The 18,271-nt window shown below is 39.0% G+C and overlaps 3 pseudogenes; all 3 read left to right on the top strand.

Moving 5' to 3' along the window:
• Positions 1 to 5,644: 5,644 nt before the first annotated feature.
• Positions 5,645 to 6,181, top strand: LOC149185120 (soluble starch synthase 3, chloroplastic/amyloplastic pseudogene; annotated as a pseudogene).
• Positions 6,182 to 10,992: 4,811 nt separating this feature from the next.
• Positions 10,993 to 11,529, top strand: LOC149185119 (soluble starch synthase 3, chloroplastic/amyloplastic pseudogene; annotated as a pseudogene).
• A 4,810-nt stretch (positions 11,530 to 16,339) lies between these two features.
• Positions 16,340 to 16,876, top strand: LOC149185118 (soluble starch synthase 3, chloroplastic/amyloplastic pseudogene; annotated as a pseudogene).
• The last annotated feature ends 1,395 nt before the right edge of the window (positions 16,877 to 18,271 follow it).

The raw sequence follows: 18,271 nt of genomic DNA, 5'->3' as shown, positions 1-18,271 counted from the left end.
TATTCTAGTGATAGCATTTTGAAAGATCAGATTGATGGGTTGTCAGAGTGATTGATTGATTCGGTTATGATTGGTTCAAAAGGAGATTGGTTGATGCAGATATATTTGATGATTGAATGATGTTTTTGATGGATCCAGCCTGAAAATTTATGAAATGTGGTCCCTGGAAGAAAAGAGAAGGTTGTAGCCTTTTGTAGGCCAGCACCTACGTACTAGTAAACATATCAACTAGTATAAGAGCTAGGGGGTTGTAGCTCCTTTCCAGCAGAAGCTAGAGAACATGAGAAGGTTGTAGCCTTCTACAGGTAGAAGCTTGCATACTGGTATAAGACTGCACCACTACAAAAATTGTAAACAAAATATTCTTATTATTAAAAGAAGACATAGACGATTGTAGCAGGAGGTTTTCACCCACATTGGGTTTCCACCTTATATCTTGGTGTTCATGTGTGTTTCTTATGTGTGATGATCTGTTCTATTTTCATTGCACCTAGTTACTGTTTATATGGTTAATGCTGTTTTGATTCATTGATTAAAGATCCACATATAACTGAATCTTAAGTTTTCTGGATATACGCTAGTTGCATTAAACACAATTGTGTGTACACGCAAGTTCCCTTAACTAAAGTGGCATATATGAATCTAATTATGGAAATGAAAAATAATTGATTTGCTAATACTGATTCACCCCCTCCCCCCCCCCCCCCCTCCAAGTATTATTTCCAACAATTGGTATCAAAGCAGGTCCTTCAGAAGAAGCTTGATTGCTTTAAGGAAGATCCATCATCATGAGTAATCAAGAAAGTGGGGGATCCATCAGACCGCCAATCTTTGATGGGAGAAATTTTTTTTATTGGAAGGTAGCAACCATAACCTCTCTTCAATCTCTTGGAATAGAGGTATCAGAAATTGTGGAACGAGGATATACATTTCCATCAGCAATTCCTACAGATACAGCAGGTAAAAAGCAATATGAAACCAATGCCAAGGCTGTCAATAAATTATTGGGAAGTCTATCACAATTAGATTTTTTCAAAGTTATGCAGCTCAAATCAGCCAAATAAATATGGGACAAAATCGTTCTAAGCTACGAAGGAGACTCTCACGTAAAATGTGCTAAACTGCAAACTCTCAGAATTCAATATGAAACTCTCAAGATGCACAATGATGAAAGTATAGCTAGTTACTTTTGACGTATAGATGAGATTCTTAATTGCATGAAGAATCTAGGTGAAGAGATAAGGGAAGTTACCTTAGTTGAAAAAGTTTTAAGATCCCTATCTGCTAAATTTGAATCAAAAGTATCTGCCATAGAAGAAAAGCAGAATCTACAAACTATTACTATGACACAGCTTCACGGAATCTTAACTGCCTTTGAGATGAGAAAAGGAGGTCCATTAGATATGAGAGAAGCTACATTTAAACCTTCAGCAAAAGGAAAAGAAGAACTCAATGAATCAGGACATATTTCAGAAGAAGAAGAAGAGGAAGCAAACTTTGTCAAGGAACTTCAACAGGGTTCCGAAAGATTCAGAGGTAAACTAACTTTCAAATGTTTTTCCTCTGGTAGAGTTGGTCATTATGCTGCCAAATGTCCTCATAAAGATAAATATGATAAAGGGAAGGAATCTGAAAAATGGAATATAAAACAAAGTGTAAGTAAAAAGAGCTACTATACTCATGAAGATAGCGGTGGTTTATCAAATAGTGATGAAGATGAAAATAGTAATGACCATAGGCTTCTGATGGCTTATGAAGATGATGATTTTTTGGATGCTTTGGATGAAGAAGACCTTTATGAAGAAATCTCTAAACTCAAAATATGTTTAGAAGAAAAGAATATGATTATAGATACCTTGACATACCAACTTATTGAAAGAGAAAAACACAATGAAAAGCTAGAATGTGAAATTGCGGGTCTAAGAAAGGATCTTGAGAAAACAAAATCTTTCAATATTAGATTTGCTAAAGGATAAAAAACCTTAAATGAAATAATAAAAGTGCAGTGCTCTCCTCTAATAAAGACAGGTCTTGGATATAATGAAGAAACGTCTCAATCACAGAAGTCATCAACTTCCACTAAAAGCTATCTTGATGCAGCAAAGAGCAGTGAACAGTTCGACAATCGTCAGCAAAGGCATAAAGAAGATCACCAGGTGAATTAGGCTCAATTTACTTCAAGGATGAACAAAAGCCACAATCAACCTCAAGTAAATCGTACTCAATTTGATTCAAATAATATCAATAGAAACTACAATCAACAGGTTAGTAGATTCGATAATCGCAGGAACTTCTTTAATGGTTAATGTTTCTCTTGTCATAATTTTGGACACAAAGCTGCTCAATGTGTTGCTTACAAAACTATCATGATTAGAGAAGCATGAAATCAAAGGAATGTGATAGGGATCAAGAAAATTTCCTATAATAACTTTTCTCTTCTTGAAAATGAAATAGAATGCTCAATCTATAACAACTTTGGCCATGAAGAATATGAATGTAGGAGTAAATATCGGCAAATAGCTCAAAAGGAGCAAACTCCATTAAATCCAAAAATATGGAGAAAGAATGAACTGCAAACAGACAGATGTGGTATAGCCTTGTATGTAGAAGGACAAGAAAACCAGTGGTACATCGACAGTGGATGCTCAAAACACATGATAGGTGAATGAGAAAAACCACACTCATATAATGCCTTAGAAAAGGAAAAGAGTGTTTCATTTGGAAACGACACCCTTGCTGTCATAAAAGGTAAAGGCTTTATTTTCTTGAAAGAAAAGGTTAAAGATGGGAATGTTATGTATGTTGATGGATTAAAGCATAATCTATTGAGTGTGAGTCAAATGTGTGATCAAGGAAATGAAGTAGTGTTTCGATCAAATGGATGTGTTGTTCGTGAGCTTGATATAGGAGAAACTGTGATTAAAGGGACAAGAACTCCAAACAACCTATACATACTCAAGGGAGGACAAAAACAGTGCTATCTAAGCAAAAATTATGAAAACTGGATATGGCATAGAAGATTGGAACATCTAAGCTTTTCTCAAATATGAAAAGAATGCAGATCCCGGGTTGTTTGTGATCTTCCAGATATCAACATTCCTAAAAATAATATATGAAAATCATGTTAATTTGGTAAGAAAACCAGATCTCAATTCATTGAAAAGGAAGGGTCAGCTAGTAAGCCTCTTGAACTTGTTCATACTGATTTATGTGGTCCATCAAGGAAAAAGTCACCCCGTGGAGAAGAATACTTTATATTGTTCATTGATTATTTTTCCCGAATGTGTTGGATAGGTCTTCTAAAGCATAAAGATGAAGCATTTGAAAAGTTCGAACCTTCAAAGCTTTAGTTGAAAATGAATCAGATCGAAAAATAAAATGCCTCAGATCTGATCGAGGAGGGGAATTCACCTCAGATGAATTCTTTGATTTTTGTGAACAACATGGAATAAAAAGGCAGTTCTCCACTGCAAGGACTCCTGAACAAAATGGAGTGGTAGAAAGGATGAACGAAATTGTTCAACAAATGGCTCGTGCTATGCTAGATGAATCTGGAACTCCTACAACCTTCTGGGGTGAAGTTACATTCGCCATCATCACTATTCTCAACCAAGCAAATGTTTGGGTAAGCAACACTCAAACTCCACATGAACTTTGGTATGGTAAGAATCCTACTGTAAAATATTTCAAAGTTTTTGGAAGCAAATGTTACATCAAAAGGATTGATGAAAAACTTGGTAAGTTTGAACCCAGAGCAGATGAAGGTATTCTTCTTGGTTACTCTTCCCGAAGTAAAGGATATAAATGTTACAATAAAAGACTTGGGAAAATTATTGTAAGTATTTTTGTTGTGGTTGATGAAGCATGCAAAAATCCAAAATAGATAAAAATCGAAGATTATGAAAATGAAGAATATGAGAATCATTTTCCCACATCAAATCACACTGATTCTGAAGAAGAAACTAATGAAGCACCAGAAGAAGAGATAATGATAGAAGAAAAGACTCCATCCAGGTATGTTCACAAGAATCATCCAGAAGCTCAAATATTAGGGGAAAAAGGGGCAGGTGTGTAGACTAGAAGAACCATTACTGAAGCTTCAAACTATCTAGCATTACTATCTTCCACTGAACCTCAAAATGTAAATGAAGCGTGTAGAGATGAATATTGGGTCAAGGCCATGAATGAAGAACTTGAGAAAATTAAAAAGAATAATACTTGGGAATTAGTTCCTAGACCTCATGATAAGAATATCATAGGAACTAAATGGATATTCAAAAACAAGTTGAATGAAAATGGAGAAGTTATTAGAAACAAGGCCAAACTTGTTTGTAAAGGATATGCTCTACAAGAAGGTATAGATTTTGAAAAAACTTTTGCACCTGTTGCTAGACTTGAAGCCATCAGAATGTTTCTTTCTCTTTCTAGTTTTCAGAAATTCAAAGTATACCAAATGGATGTAAAATGTGCCTTTCTTAATGGAGACTTAGAAAAAGAAGTCTATATTGAACAAGCAGAAGGATTCATTCTTGGAAATGATGTAAATCTTGTATGTAAACTTAGAAAAGACTTCTATGGTCTAGAACAGGCTCCAAGGGCATGATATTACCGTCTTGACAAATATCTCCACCAACAAGGTTTTTCAAAGGGGTCAACAGATAGCAATCTATATACAAAGATTGATACTAGTAAATTGCTAATAATTGTTGTTTATGTTGATGATGTCATTTTTGGTAGAAATGAAGAATCCATGAGTCAGAATTTTGCTTCAGTTATGCAGCAAGAATTTGAAATGCCCTTGCTTGGTGAGCTTACCTATTTTCTTGGTCTACAAGTTCAACAAAATAAAAATGATATTTTTCTCTCACAAACCAAATATCTCAAACAGATCTTGAAAAAGTATGGCATGGAAGATTCTAAACCAGTATGTACCCCAATGGTAACAGGATGTAGTCTTAGCTCAAATGATGAATCAACAATAGTACATCAACCAACTTACAGATCCATGATTGGTAGTTTGCTTTATCTAACAGGTACTCGACTGGACATCATGCATGTTGTGGGAATAGTTGGAAGATTCCAAGCAAATCCCAAGGAATCACACCTTCAGGTAGTCAAAATAATTTTAAAATATCTTCAAGGAACACATAATTTTGGGTTATGGTATCCTAGAGATACAGATCTTACACTTCATGCATATACAGATGCAGATTGGGTAGGAAGTGTTGATTGACAAAAAAATCACTAGTGGTGGTGCATTCTATATGGGTCCAGATTAGTGTCTTGGTTCAATAAGAAACAAATTTCAATTGCGTTATCTATAGTTGAAGCAGAATACGTGGCTGTTGCATCTTGCTGCACATAACAACTTTGGTTGATGCAAACCTTGAAAGTTATTTAGATCACATGTACCCCACCTGTTATCACTGAAAATTCTGTTGCCAAAAATTGCTCAGACTAGCTTAAGGACAAAGTGTTTTCGCAGCGCATAAATCCTTTAGCAGTTTCGCAGCGCAACCTGTTTTAGTGATTTCGTAACGTGCTACGAAATTGGGGATTTGTTCGAATCCATAGCAACTGTCATGCAAAATAGCTCTGCGGTGGATGTATTTTACAGGTGGCATGCTCTCAAGCTCCTGCGTGTATGCTTGTTATCAATTCTAAATCTCGAAGCCTCAAAGTTCATGTAGGAGAGGAAGTTGCTCGCAAGAAGGGTGAGAAATTGGAACTTTTAAAAGCAGAAAGGAAGGAGAAAACAATGACATTATTTCGACAGTCACAAAAACATATATTCTACACCGAACCTAGTAAAGTTGAAGCTGGGAACTCTGTTACAGTCTTTTACAACCCATCTAATACAGTTTTGAATGGTAAATCTGAAGTATGGTTTCGGTGCTCTTTCAATCGATGGACTCATCGACTTGGTGTTCTTCCACCCCAGCGAATGATCCCGGCAGATAATGGCTCCCATGTGAAGGCAACTGTTAAAGTGCCACTAGATGCATATATGATGGATTTTGTTTTCTCTGAAAGAGGCGATGAACATGTTGGATTGTATGACAATAGAAATGCTATGGACTACCATGTTGCTGTGGTTGGAGGAATTCTGAGGGAGCCACCAATGCACATTGTGCATATAGCTGTGGAAATGGCACCTGTTGCAAAGGTTGGGGGACAGTAGTGATGGGTTTGGAGCATCAGGACGCCCTCAAAAGTAAACTCGTATGAAACAGAAGTTCACTAGTACAAATAACTTTGGCAGATCCTATTCTAATCTGTTGCAATGTAAATTAGAACCTTCAAATTATGGTTGTTCATCTCCAGTAAAGAAAAGGAGGTCTGGAGGTAGTAAGCCCGGTGTTGTTGGAAAAAGAACACCACGCTTTCCTGTTTCATACACACTGGAAAAGCAGAATTCTGAAGTAGTGCTGTCTGGTAAACAAGAGCCTGTCCTTGATGGCGATCATGATGATTATGATGTTGCTAAAGTAGTTGCATTGACATTAGCAGAGGCTTCACAGAGAGCAGCCTCTCTTCAGGTTTCTTGAACACCTAGTCGGATAACATTACAGATGAGATCATCTCCTGTCCAAAACGGTGATTTTAAAGGTTCATATACTCGGAATGAGTCTGGAGGATCTGCAATCAAGCTTACTGGGTTTACAATGGATGAAGGCAGCCTAGAAGGTAGTCAAGAAAGCAAGGTAGATTGCTGAAGAATGTTCCTTTGTCCGCCGAAGATCCTGAACTCAATGGACCAGGTGGGCCTGTGTCAGACCCGGTAATACAAAATCCTACTGCAAGTCAAGTTAGCTTAACGACAAGACTTTGAAGCAGGTGCAAAATGCCTTTAGAAAAGGTTGTGGCTTCAAAGCCTGTGGAATGTCCAGATAAATGTGAGAAAATTGTGTGCAATGAACAATCTGAGCGACTACACAATGCGACTGTGTTCTGCCCTCATACGGTCACAGACAGGGCATCAAGTTTGAAGGCCAAGTTTATTCATTTCTTATCATATGCTAAGGTGTGTCATTGGTGTACGTATGAGTGGTTCTACAGTGCCATTGACTGGCCATGGTTTACTCGGAATGAGTTTGTAGAGTACTTAAATCATGCAGGCCTTGGGCATGTTCCTAGACTTACTCGTGTTGAATGGGGTGTTATACGCAGTCCACTTGGAAAGCTACCCAAAGGCCATTCAAGCCCTACAGAATTAATTCCAGATGAGACGCTGGGTTCACTAGTACAAACGGTTACCACCAGTAACCAATCCCCAATCACATTTATGAATTCTGTAGGCCCTCAACCTGAGTTACCGAATCAGACTGCCACTGATCAAGCCTCAAGCAAGGATTCGGAGGTCTCTTTCTTTCAAGTTATGAAAGTTGTATTTGACAAGCATGATTTGAGCTTTGTAGAGAAGGTTAATTTTCCAGAAGAGCAGGTTCTTCGTCTCTGTAACGGAATTGTACCTAATTCTTCGTCTCTGTAATGGAATCAGTTTCAACTCCTTGAATTAACAATCTTTGCCGACAATTGGCTTCTATGGGGACAAGCGAACGATGAGTGGAATATTGAAGGAGATGGGTGTTATAGATCATTCCGTTCATGCGCAAATGAAGGAAGACAAATTCGAACCAGGTTTGTATGTTGGTCTTTTGAAGCGGCGCATAGTTGTTTTCTATTAGCATCAAGGTAATCATCTCAAAGATGCATCAAGGAAACAGGTTTCTTGCAATTTCATACGTTATGTAGTGGATTTGTGCGATGATGTTATTGTGTGCGTTGAAGAGCATAACCTTCTGGGATCTATGTCGGTTTCTGTCTCAATCACTTCTCGTAGATTGAAACGAACTCAGAGGCTCAAAATAAGTCATGTCCAAAATTCTGAAGATGATGTCCGGGTTTCGCCCGGGTTCAACGTAAACATAGGTGAAGTCGACAATACAAACAATACAAAATAGAAGGCAAAGATTTTGCCTATTATAAAGGATGAATCTATAAGGCAACGCTCAATAGTAGCAGAATATTGTTTTCCTGACTTTCGTTATGAGCAACGGTATTTTGGAGCAAATGAAGAGCTTTGGTCAGCCTATTATTGAGAAACTTGTGAACACAGAAAGAGATTTCATTGATAACTCATGATTCTGTTGGCTCGGGTGGGTTTAAAAATGAAAATACCCTGAATGTGGAGATAGATATAGGCTCATTTATCAGTGTTGAAGATGGTTCACTTTCATGGAGTCAGGCTTCCAGCTCCAGCCAGATCATAACTGTTGATACATTGGAAGATCACTTCCAGATATTGAGCTTGGATCAAACAGAGACATAATTACAGTTGCTTCGGCAAATCCAAAAAGGTAAGTTGTTTAAACAATACAGAAGTTTCGTAGCGCGCTACGAAACTGCTGTAGGTAGTGTTTTTAGCGCAGAGAGGCAGTTTGGTATACAAGCGGGAATTTTGACAGAGAGGCACCTGTCCATCAACGAAGCTGCCAGCACATTTGGGAATATGGTGATGCTCGTCATTGTTGGGGTATTAAAAAGAGCTGGAGACATGCAGCTTGAATTCCGAAGAGTGGTGGAAGACAAGGACCGAGAAAACAGGGCACCTATCTTGTTGATTAATGAACCATCTACGCAGCCAGTATCCAAAGCCAGCTTGTTCATTGCATTCTCCTCCAACATATCTCGGCCAAAAAAGAAAGTATACAGGTGTCAAGAATTAGAAAGTAACCATGCTACGAGGAGGGCAGATTTGAGTTTTGAATAAATTAGGACCTTTTGTAATTACAGTTCAGCACTTATGTAATTAATGAATTAGTTACACAGTAGATAGGGATAGTTAATAGCAGCCTTCGATGCTCCCCTCATGCTGGAGGAGGAAGCTCGAGGTGGTTAGGCATGTATTCCTATATATGGATCAGACTTGGATGTAATTGGGGTTGGATGTTTTGAAAAAGAACAAGTCTATTTTGGTTTATGTAAAGCAGATTTCAGTAATGCAAACAGCTGTTGTTTCTTCTCAGGATTCTCAATAGATCTTATTGTTCAAATGTATGGTGGTTTATTCTCTTAATGTTCTTTTACAGTCTTGTTATGGCATAATCACTCAGAACTCATGTATCATGCTCTGACTTCCTGTATGCTTTGGCAAACTGGAATTTATGTAAGTTGTGTTTGAACATTAGATGTAAAGAGCCCTGATTTCTATGAAAAGATGGTGTTTCTGTTTGCTGAGATGTGTGAGACTCCATAAGCCCAATGGGAAACAATTTGATATTTGTCCAGCCAGCTTATTTTCATGTGTTTTTTAAAGAGTTAGCCATCTTTCCTTGTCATTAGTCCATATTCATAATCTGTGAGAGAGCCCTCTCTGACTAAGGAGGCTAAACCTTAGTCTAAAGCCTGGTTTGAAACAGTTACACAGAGTCTTGCTGATTCGCAGCCTTCAGTACCTGATTTTGTGATAACATTTTGGTGCGTCTGCCGGGAGACTGAAGATTATTCTTTCCCGAAATTATGAAGCTGAACTTCTGAAGGTAGCAGGAGCTCAGAAGGTTTTTGAGGCTGCAAAACTACCTTGGCAACTCCATTGTTGAAGAATTCGAAATTCATAGGTTCATGGTGATTCCATTGGAGTTATGAAGGACCCAGAAGCTACCATTCTTAGTTCAAGGTATGCATGCATAGATTTTTCAGGAATTCATGGTTTCCCAAATCATTTTCCCAAGGATGCATATTTTCTAAGGAATGGTCCCAAATTTAATGGAGAAGATTTGAGTTTAACTCTGAAGCATATCTCAGATTTCTGTCATTTTGCTGAGCTTCTTAGAGTTAAACATGAGGATGTTTGCATTATGTTATTTTATGATTCACTTCAAGGGAAATGCAAAAAATGGATTGAAAGTTTTCCTATCAAATCCGTTAAGTCATTTCAAGACTTATGGCTTATGTTTTTGGAGGAATGGATAGATAGGTCAGAGGTGGTGGCAAACTCTCCTTCAGTTGAGGGTTTCAAACAATGGAATGATGATCATATTAATGAAGAAATAGGTGAAAATTTTTCTTTGTCCTTGTCCTCGTATCTAAAGTCATTTGACTGTAAAGCAGAGGATAAGATGAGATTTTTGGATGAAGTTGCTGAGGACATTGAGAAAGAAATTGAAGGTTTAGAAGGTCAAATTCAGGCATACAGTTTTCATAATCATGATCATTATTTTCAGAGGTTTTCTATGGCAGAACACAAGGAGAGAATGCTGGTTCCTTTCTCTTTCACGATTGAGGAACTGAACACTGTTGTTGAAGATCATTTTGCACAGCTGGAAAGTTACAAGGAAAAACAAGCTGATCATGTGTTCTGGGATCCTGTAGCTGATTACATGGAAGAGTTTTACTCTCAAGTTTTTCAGTTTTCCTATAAAGATCAGAGACAATTTCAGTGGCAGGGGTCATCACACTATCATATTGGCTCTGAACTCCGATGCAGTCAAAGAAATCAAATATCAGATAAAACAGAGGATTGGCTACATTGGAAATTTCATATTGATTGAGCAGAAAGAAGTTGAAATTGTTAGGGTAGGTAGGTAGAGGTAAATGCAAAATAAGCTCAAGGTCAACTGAGCATTTTTTTAGTAGAAGTAGCTTTCTTTCTCCTACAGTCATGCTGGTCAAGCAAATTTCTGTTTGTCAAATAAATTTTATAAGGCACTGGAACTGCAGGTTCTTAGTGCACCCCAAGGGCACATTATCCCAAGTGGAGCCACTGTTATCACTGAAAATTCTGTTGCCAAAAATTGCTCAGACTAGCTTAAGGACAAAGTGTTTTCGCAGCGCATAAATCCTTTAGCAGTTTCACAGCGCAACCTGTTTTAGTGATTTCGTAGCGTGCTACGAAATTGGGGATTTGTTCGAATCCATAGCAACTGTCATGCAAAATAGCTCTGCGGTGGATGTATTTTACAGGTGGCATGCTCTCAAGCTCCTGCGTGTATGCTTGTTATCAATTCTGAATCTCGAAGCCTCAAAGTTCATGTAGGAGAGGAAGCTGCTCGCAAGAAGGCTGAGAAATTGGAACTTTTAAAAGCAGAAAGGAAGGAGAAAACAATGACATTATTTCGACAGTCACAAAAACATATATTCTACACCGAACCTAGTAAAGTTGAAGCTGGGAACTCTGTTACAGTCTTTTACAACCCATCTAATACAGTTTTGAATGGTAAATCTGAAGTATGGTTTCGGTGCTCTTTCAATCGATGGACTCATCGACTTGGGGTTCTTCCACCCCAGCGAATGATCCCGGCAGATAATGGCTCCCATGTGAAGGCAACTGTTAAAGTGCCACTAGATGCATATATGATGGATTTTGTTTTCTCTGAAAGAGGCGATGAACATGTTGGATTGTATGAAAATAGAAATGCTATGGACTACCATGTTGCTGTGGTTGGAGGAATTCTGAGGGAGCCACCAATGCACATTGTGCATATAGCTGTGGAAATGGCACCTGTTGCAAAGGTTGGGGGACAGTAGTGATGGGTTTGGAGCATCAGGACGCCCTCAAAAGCAAACTCGTATGAAACAGAAGTTCACTAGTACAAATAACTTTGGCAGATCCTATTCTAATCTGTTGCAATGTAAATCAGAACCTTCAAATTATGGTTGTTCATCTCCAGTAAAGAAAAGGAGGTCTGGAGGTAGTAAGCCCGGTGTTGTTGGAAAAAGAACACCACGCTTTCCTGTTTCATACACACTGGAAAAGCAGAATTCTGAAGTAGTGTTGTCTGGTAAACAAGAGCCTGTCCTTGATGGCGATCATGATGATTATGATGTTGCTAAAGTAGTTGCATTGACATTAGCAGAGGCTTCACAGAGAGCAGCCTCTCTTCAGGTTTCTTGAACACCTAGTCAGATAACATTACAGATGAGATCATCTCCTGTCCAAAACGGTGATTTTAAAGGTTCATATACTCGGAATGAGTCTGGAGGATCTGCAATCAAGCTTACTAGGTTTACAATGGATGAAGGCAGCCTAGAAGGTAGTCAAGAAAGCAAGGTAGATTGCTGAAGAATGTTCCTTTGTCCGCCGAAGATCCTGAACTCAATGGATCAGGTGGGCCTGTGTCAGACCCAGTAATACAAAATCATACTGCAAGTCAAGTTAGCTTAACGACAAGACTTTGAAGCAGGCGCAAAATGCCTTTAGAAAAGGTTGTGGCTTCAAAGCCTGTGGAATGTCCAGATAAATGTGAGAAAATTGTATGCAATGAACAATCTGAGCGACTACACAATGCGACTGTGTTCTGCCCTCATACGGTCACAGACAGGGCATCAAGTTTGAAGGCCAAGTTTATTCATTGCTTATCATCTGCTAAGGTGCGTCGTTGGTGTACGTATGAGTGGTTCTATAGTGCCATTGACTGGCCATGGTTTACTCGGAATGAGTTTGTAGAGTACTTAAATCATGCAGGCCTTGGGCATGTTCCTAGACTTACTCGTGTTGAATGGGGTGTTATACGCAGTCCACTTGGAAAGCTACCCAAAGGCCATTCAAGCCCTACAGAATTAATTCCAGATGAGATGCTGGGTTCACTAGTACAAACGGTTGCCACCAGTAACCAATCCCCAATCACATTTATGAATTCTGTAGGCCCTCAACCTGAGTTACCGAATCAGACTGCCACTGATCAAGCCTCAAGCAAGGATTCGGAGGTCTCTTTCTTTCAAGTTATGAAAGTTGTATTTGACAAGCATGATTTGAGCTTTGTAGAGAAGGTTAATTTTCCAGAAGAGCAGGTTCTTCGTCTCTGTAACGGAATTGTACCTAATTCTTCGTCTCTGTAATGGAATCAGTTTCAACTCCTTGAATTAACAATCTTTGCCGACAATTGGCTTCTATGGGGACAAGCGAACGATGAGTGGAATATTGAAGGATATGGGTGTTATAGATCATTCCGTTCATGCGCAAATGAAGGAAGACAAATTCGAACCAGGTTTGTATGTTGGTCTTTTGAAGCGGCGCATAGTTGTTTTCTATTAGCATCAAGGTAATCATCTCAAAGATGCATCAAGGAAACAGGTTTCTTGCAATTTCATACGTTATGTAGTGGATTTGTGCGATGATGTTATTGTGTGCGTTGGAGAGCATAACCTTCTGGGATCTATGTCGGTTTCTGTCTCAATCACTTCTCGTAGATTGAAACGAACTCAGAGGCTCAAAATAAGTCATGTCCAGAATTCTGAAGATGATGTCCGGGTTTTGCCCGGGTTCAACGTAAACATAGGTGAAGTCGACAATACAAACAATACAAAATAGAAGGCAAAGATTTTGCCTATTATAAAGGATGAATCTATAAGGGAACGCTCAGTAGTAGCAGAATATTGTTTTCCTGACTTTCCTTATGAGCAACGGTATTTTGGAGCAAATGAAGAGCTTTGGTCAGCCTATTATTGAGAAAATTGTGAACACAGAAAGAGATTTCATTGATAACTCATGATTCTGTTGGCTCGGGTGGGTTTAAAAATGAAAATACCCTGAATGTGGAGATAGATATAGGCTCATTTATCAGTGTTGAAGATGGTTCACTTTCGTGCAGTCAGGCTTCCAGCTCCAGCCAGATCATAACTGTTGATACACTGGAAGATCACTTCCAGATATTGAGCTTGGATCAAACAGAGACATAATTACAGTTGCTTCGGCAAATCCAAAAAGGTAAGCTGTTTAAACAATACAGCAGTTTCGTAGCGTGCTACGAAACTGCTGTAGGTAGTGATTTAGCGCAGACAGGCAGTTTGGTATACAAGCGGGAATTTTGACAGAGAGGCACCTGTCCATCAACGAAGCTGCCAGCACATTTGGGAATATGGTGATGCTCGTCATTGTTGGGGTATTAAAAAGAGCTGGAGACATGCAGCTTGAATTCCGAAGAGTGGTGGAAGACAAGGACCGAGAAAACAGGGCACCTATCTTGTTGATTAATGAACCATCTATGCAGCCAGTATCCAAAGCCAGCTTGTTCATTGCATTCTCCTCCAACATATCTCGGCCAAAACAAAAAGTATACAGGTGTCAAGAATTAGAAAGTAACCATGCTACGAGGAGGACAGATTTGAGTTTTGAATAAATTAGGACCTTTTGTAATTACAGTTCAGCACTTATGTAATTAATGAATTAGTTACACAGTAGATAGGGATAGTTAATAGCAGCCTTCGATGCTCCCCTCATGCTGGAGGAGGAAGCTCGAGGTGGTTAAGCATGTATTCCTATATATGGATCAGACTTGGATGTAATTGGGGTTGGATGTTTTGAAAAAGAACAAGTCTATTTTGGTTTATGTAAAGCAGATTTCAGTAATGCAAACAGCCGTTGTTTCTTCTCAGGATTCTCAATAGATCTTATTGTTCAAATGTATGGTGGTTTATTCTCTTAATGTTCTTTTATAGTCTTGTTATGGCATAATCACTCAGAACTCATGTATCATGCTCTGACTTCCTGTATGCTTTGGCAAACTGCGTTTTATGTAAGTTGTGTTTGAACATTAGATGTAAAGAGCCCTGATTTCTATGAAAAGATGGTGGTTTTGTTTGCTGAGATGTGTGAGACTCCATAAGCCCAATGAGAAACAATTTGATATTTGTCCAGCCAGCTTATTTTCATGTGTTTTTTAAAGAGTTAGCCATCTTTCCTTGTCATTAGTCCATATTCATAATCTGTGAGAGAGCCCTCTCTGACTAAGGAGGCTAAACCTTAGTCTAAAGCCTGGTTTGAAACAGTTACACAGAGTCTTGCTGATTGGCAGCCTTCAGTACCTGATTTTGTGATAACATTTTGGTGCGTCTGCCGGGAGACTGAAGATTATTCTTTCCCGAAATTATGAAGCTGAACTTTTGAAGGTAGCAGGAGCTCAGAAGGTTTTTGAGGCTGCAAAACTACCTTGGCGACTCCATTGTTAAAGAATTCGAAATTCATAGGTTCATGGTGATTCCACTGGAGTTATGAAGGACCCAGAAGCTACCATTCTTAGTTCAAGGTATGCATGCATAGATTTTTCAGGAATTCATGGTTTCCCAAATCATTTTCCCAAGGATGCATATTTTCTAAGGAATGGTCCCAAATTTAATGGAGAAGATTTGAGTTTAACTCTGAAGCATATCTCAGATTTCTGTCATTTTGCTGAGCTTCTTAGAGTTAAACATGAGGATGTTTGCATTATGTTATTTTATGATTCACTTCAAGGGAAATGAAAACAATGGATTGAAAGTTTTCCTATCAAATCCGTTAAGTCATTTCAAGACTTATGGCTTATGTTTTTGGAGGAATGCATAGATAGGTCAGAGGTGGTGGCAAACTCTCCTTCAGTTGAGGGTTTCAAACAATGGAATGATGATCATATTAATGAAGAAATAGGTGAAAATTTTTCTTTGTCCTTGTCCTCGTATCTAAAGTCATTTGACTGTAAAGCAGAGGATAAGATGAGATTTTTGGATGAAGTTGCTGAGGACATTGAGAAAGAAATTGAAGGTTTAGAAGGTCAAATTCAGGCATACAGTTTTCATAATCATGATCATTATTTTCAGAGGTTTTCTATGGCAGAACGCAAGGAGAGAATGCTGGTTCCTTTCTCTTTCACGATTGAGGAACTGAACACTGCTGTTGAAGATCAGTTTGCACAGCTGGAAAGTTACAAGGAAAAACAAGCTGATCATGTATTCTGGGATCCTGTAGCTGATTACATGGAAGAGTTTTACTCTCAAGTTTTTCAGTTTTCCTATAAAGATCAGAGACAATTTCAGTGGCAGGGGTCATCACACTATCAGATTGGCTCTGAACTCCGATGCAGTCAAAGAAATCAAATATCAGATAAAACAGAGGATTGGCTACATTGGAAATTTCATATTGATTGAGCAGAAAGAAGTTGAAATTGTTAGGGTAGGTAGGTAGAGGTAAATGCAAAATAAGCTCAAGGTCAACTGAGCATTTTTTTAGTAGAAGTAGCTTTCTTTCTCCTACAGTCATGCTGGTCAAGCAAATTTCTGTTTGTCAAATAAATTTTATAAGGCACTGGAACTGCAGGTTCTTAGTGCACCCCAAGGGCACACTATCCCAAGTGGAGCCACTGTTATCACTGAAAATTCTGTTGCCAAAAATTGCTCAGACTAGCTTAAGGACAAAGTGTTTTCGCAGCGCATAAATCCTTTAGCAGTTTCGCAGCGCAACCTGTTTTAGTGATTTCGTAGCGTGCTACGAAATTGGGGATTTGTTCGAATCCATAGCAACTGTCATGCAAAATAGCTCTGCGGTGGATGTATTTTACAGGTGGCATGCTCTCAAGCTCCTGCGTGTATGCTTGTTATCAATTCTGAATCTCGAAGCCTCAAAGTTCATGTAGGAGAGGAAGCTGCTCGCAAGAAGGCTGAGAAATTGGAACTTTTAAAAGCAGAAAGGAAGGAGAAAACAATGACATTATTTCGACAGTCACAAAAACATATATTCTACACCGAACCTAGTAAAGTTGAAGCTGGGAACTCTGTTACAGTCTTTTACAACCCATCTAATACAGTTTTGAATGGTAAATCTGAAGTATGGTTTCGGTGCTCTTTCAATCGATGGACTCATCGACTTGGTGTTCTTCCACCCCAGCAAATGATCCCGGCAGATAATGGCTCCCATGTGAAGGCAACTGTTAAAGTGCCACTAGATGCATATATGATGGATTTTGTTTTCTTTGAAAGAGGCGATGAACATGTTGGATTGTATGACAATAGAAATGCTATGGACTACCATGTTGCTGTGGTTGGAGGAATTCTGAGGGAGCCACCAATGCACATTGTGCATATAGCTGTGGAAATGGCACCTGTTGCAAAGGTTGGGGGACAGTAGTGATGGGTTTGGAGCATCAGGACGCCCTCAAAAGCAAACTCGTATGAAACAGAAGTTCACTAGTACAAATAACTTTGGCAGATCCTATTCTAATCTGTTGCAATGTAAATTAGAACCTTCAAATTATGGTTGTTCATCTCCAGTAAAGAAAAGGAGGTCTGGAGGTAGTAAGCCCAGTGTTGTTGGAAAAAGAACACCACGCTTTCCTGTTTCATACACACTGGAAAAGCAGAATTCTGAAGTAGTGCTGTCTGGTAAACAAGAGCCAGTCCTTGATGGCGATCATGATGATTATGATGTTGCTAAAGTAGTTGCATTGACATTAGCAGAGGCTTCACAGAGAGCAGCCTCTCTTCAGGTTTCTTGAACACCTAGTCGGATAACATTACAGATGAGATCATCTCTTGTCCAAAACGGTGATTTTAAAGGTTCATATACTCGGAATGAGTCTGGAGGATCTGCAATCAAGCTTACTGGGTTTACAATGGATGAAGGCAGCCTAGAAGGTAGTCAAGAAAGCAAGGTAGATTGGTGAAGAATGTTCCTTTGTCCACCGAAGATCCTGAACTCAATGGATCAGGTGGGCCTGTGTCAGACCCGGTAATACAAAATCCTACTGCAAGTCAAGTTAGCTTAACGACAAGACTTTGAAGCAGGTGCAAAATGCCTTTAGAAAAGGTTGTGGCTTCAAAGCCTGTGGAATGTCCAGATAAATGTGAGAAAATTGTATGCAATGAACAATCTGAGCGACTACACAATGCGACTGTGTTCTGCCCTCATACGGTCACAGACAGGGCATCAAGTTTGAAGGCCAAGTTTATTCATTGCTTATCATCTGCTAAGGTGCATCGTTGGTGTACGTATGAGTGGTTCTACAGTGCCATTGACTGGCCATGGTTTACTCGGAATGAGTTTGTAGAGTACTTAAATCATGCAGGCCTTGGGCATGTTCCTAGACTTACTCGTGTTGAATGGGGTGTTATACGCAGTCCACTTGGAAAGCTACCCAAAGGCCATTCAAGCCCTACAAAATTAATTCCAGATGAGACGCTGGGTTCACTAGTACAAACGGTTACCACCAGTAACCAATCCCCAATCACATTTATGAATTCTGTAGGCCCTCAACCTGAGTTACCGAATCAGACTGCCACTGATCAAGCCTCAAGCAAGGATTCGGAGGTCTCTTTCTTTCAAGTTATGAAAGTTGTATTTGACAAGCATGATTTGAGCTTTGTAGAGAAGGTTAATTTTCCAGAAGAGCAGGTTCTTTGTCTCTGTAACAGAATTGTACCTAATTCTTTGTCTCTGTAATGGAATCAGTTTCAACTCCTTGAATTAACAATCTTTGCCGACAATTGGCTTCTATGGGGACAAGCGAACGATGAGTGGAATATT

The sequence above is a fragment of the Pinus tabuliformis genome, chromosome 3_2, assembly GCF_031772625.1.
Source record: "Pinus tabuliformis cultivar Carrire ecotype Pingquan chromosome 3_2, CPIR1, whole genome shotgun sequence".
Classification (NCBI taxonomy): domain Eukaryota; kingdom Viridiplantae; phylum Streptophyta; class Pinopsida; order Pinales; family Pinaceae; genus Pinus; species Pinus tabuliformis.
This window is presented reverse-complemented; position numbering and strand designations above follow the sequence as displayed.